Genomic DNA, 3,244 nt, shown 5'->3' with positions numbered 1-3,244 from the left:
TGTATGCTGTATAGGTGTGGGAGGGAACATGAGAATACATGTGTGTGCGTATGTAGGTATAGTTGTTGGCATTTGTGTGTGTGTGTGTATATATATTTGTATGTGCTACATACATATTTAGATCTATAATAGAGCACACAGGGGGAAAGTTATGGGAACTTCCTAGACATATCCAAATACCTCACGGAACTGAGTTACTGAGTTTGAAGGCTCAGGACCATAATCTCAAGGGACCTCTGGGTCAACTGGCATAATATAATTCATAAAGATAATGTTCTACATGCTACTTGGTGAGTAGCACCTGGGGCCCTAAAAGGTTGAATGTAGCCATCTATGGTATAACTATTGGTCTCCTCCCATCTGGAGCAAAGGAGAGTAAAGTAAATCAAAGATTTGGAGAGTGGTGGAGAACGGGCAACTACGTTTATGGGATCTCCTGGCAGCCCAGAGTCATTGAGTGCATTTTACCTCTCTGAGAGTAGCTTACAAAAGAAATGAAATGTGGTCTGAGGGACGATATGACTATGAAAGACTTCCAAGAGACCATGTACCTCCTCGAAGTCATCCCAGTGATGGCTACCATAGAGTAGTTAATATTGTGCCAAAGAAACCACCACTACTAGACAGACCTGGTGAAGGAAGCAACAATAGATATTACAGTCATGTGGATTACCAAGAATATGACGAGGGCCGCAGTTTTTCTCATGATCGAAGAAGTGGTCCACCTCACAGAGGAGATGAATCTGGCTATAGATGGTCAAGAGTTGATCATTTCAGAGGTCGACAGTCCAGGGTACAGGGAAGTGAGAGATGGCTTTAGAAGAAAAAGTTTCTACACTTCCCATTATGCGAGAGACCAGTCTCCTCATAAAAGGGACGCTCCTTTTTTCAGAGAATCACCTGTAGGCCGAAAGGATTCTCCACACAGCAGATCTGGCTCCAGTGTCAGCCGTGGAAGCTACTCTCCAGAAAGAAGCAAAGCATACTCTTTCCATCAATCTCAACATAGAAAATCCATGCATGCTGATGCCTCCTACAAACAGCAGAATGAAGGAAAGCCGAAAGAGGTAAAGAGAGACCTGTCTAGCCTTTGAAAACTTCAAGAGATACATACCCTTCAAGTTCTTTAGCAGTTGCTTCATCAAAAGTTAGCCTGGTAGGCTAACTGAAAAGGAACTTGCTGAGGCTGCAAGCAAGTGGGCTGATGAAAACCTAGAGAAGGCAGAGGAGAGTAACTTACCCAAAATTTCTGAATACGAGGCGGGATCTGCAGCACCATTGTTCATCGACCAGCCAGAAGAACTGGAGTCAAATGCAACAGATGGCATAGAATTATTTGAAGACAGTCAGCTAACCATTTATTCTAAAGCAATAGCATCAAAAACTAAAGAGATTGAATAGGTGTACCAACAAGACTATGAAACATTTGGGATGGTTGTGAAAATGCTGATTGAAATCCTTCATTAGAAAAATCTATACAGTTTGCCTTGAGGCAGAATTTACATGAAATAGGTGAGCGGTGTGTTGAAGAACTCAAGCATTTCATTGCAGAGTATGACATCTCTGGTCAAGATTTTGGAGAGCCTTTTTAGATTTCCTGCTCAGGCAAAAGAATGTTTCTTTCTTTGGATATGTAAGTCCTTAATATATGGAATTTTTGTGAAGAAGGAAACTTTATGATAGTTGACCATATTTCCAGTATCAAATAAACATATAAAATAGTTTGAGATATTTTCATTAGAGTTTTCTATCTACATGTAGAGTTCCTCTTCCCCTTTTTTCCTCCTAAAATGATGTGTTAGTTAATTTTCCAGGCTTTGACAAAAGCAGTTCTAGAGAACAACTTTCTGTACTTACTCATGATCTGTAGTCTTCCACAGTCCGCGATTGTTTGGTCTTAGCAACGTAGTTTACAATTTGGACATCATTCCACTTAAACATTTCAGAGTAACAATACCATGTGAAAACGTTAGAATTCTGAGGTTTAACTTTCACTGACTCCTTAGGCTTTGTAACGGAATATATTATTGTGTACTGTCCAAATAAATGGCAGACTTTATTATCTTAGAGAATATTTACTTTTAGAATAATTGTCGTTCATTGATAAAATTAGAACACTTACATCTCTAAAAGACACACAGAATATAATTGTTTTTTCCCTGTAAGTACATTTATTCAGTGTCTACTATTAAAATAATCCCGACTACTTTCACTGATGTGTGAGTCTTATACAGTCTCATACACAAAGAGTAACAGAAAAGGGGGAATTTGAAATGAAAGATGAGGAATATTTTAAAGTTTAGATTTTTCAAAAACAACAACAACAAAAACTTCTAATCGGGAAGGAAAAATGTAGTGAGTATGGGAGAGTGGGGTTTTATTTTTTTCCATAGGTTCATATTCTTCATCTCAAGAAATAAGACAATTGATGCATCCAAGACTAAGCTACATGTAGAGTGTTTATGTGTTAATCTCTGTTTGTAGTCCAGTGGTTTCCTTTTCTGCTGTGCTTGTGAGAGGTTCTTAGTTCTTCTTCGAAAGTCTTTTGGAAAGGAGCAGAGCAGAGTGGGCAGTAAACCCATCATAGCAGTCTACGTAAACAGCCCTTCATGAGTGAGCTGTCCAAATCACGAGTTAGTTAAGAATCTAACTGGGATGATTAAAATAATCTGCTCATTTCCTGATTACTTCTAGCAGCCCAGGGGTACTTAGCCAAAATACATAATTTTGTGGCTTTGGTTAATGAGGAAACTTGAAAAATCATGTTTGTTATTACTACTCCATTTCATTATCTTCCTATCCTCTTTCCATTTCCATTCTTTCACACTTGAATTCTGGTATTTTATTTTTAGTAACCTCTAGCGTAGTGGTTACCAATCGGGCTGCGAACCGCAAGGTCAGCAGTTCGAAACTACCAGCTGTTCCGCGGGAGAAAGATGAGGTGTTCTGCTCCCGTAAAAATTTACAGCCTCGGAAACCCTGTACAGGGACGCTATGAGTCAGAACCGACCCCACGGCACATAACAACAACAACAACAACAACAACAACAACAAAGGACTACTGCAGAGTAGAAAAAAAAGTAATTAAAAGTAGAAATAACAGGATCATAAATTTAACTGATCCTGTAATGGATGTCTCAATATATATATGTATTATGTCATTCCACAAATTTTAAATTTGGGGGTAATACTTGTTTAAAAATTTTCTAAATCAGACCACACTGGATTTTTATTTTTTTTCCAT

General features: G+C 38.5%; 1 pseudogene; it reads left to right on the top strand.

The window, feature by feature from the left end:
* The first annotated feature begins 484 nt into the window (after nt 1–484).
* Nucleotides 485–1,592, top strand: LOC102823596 (annotated as a pseudogene).
* Nucleotides 1,593–3,244: the final 1,652 nt, after the last annotated feature.

Source organism: Chrysochloris asiatica, unplaced genomic scaffold, assembly GCF_000296735.1.
Source record: "Chrysochloris asiatica unplaced genomic scaffold, ChrAsi1.0 scaffold00077, whole genome shotgun sequence".
NCBI classification, from domain to species: Eukaryota; Metazoa; Chordata; class Mammalia; order Afrosoricida; family Chrysochloridae; genus Chrysochloris; species Chrysochloris asiatica.
This window is presented reverse-complemented; position numbering and strand designations above follow the sequence as displayed.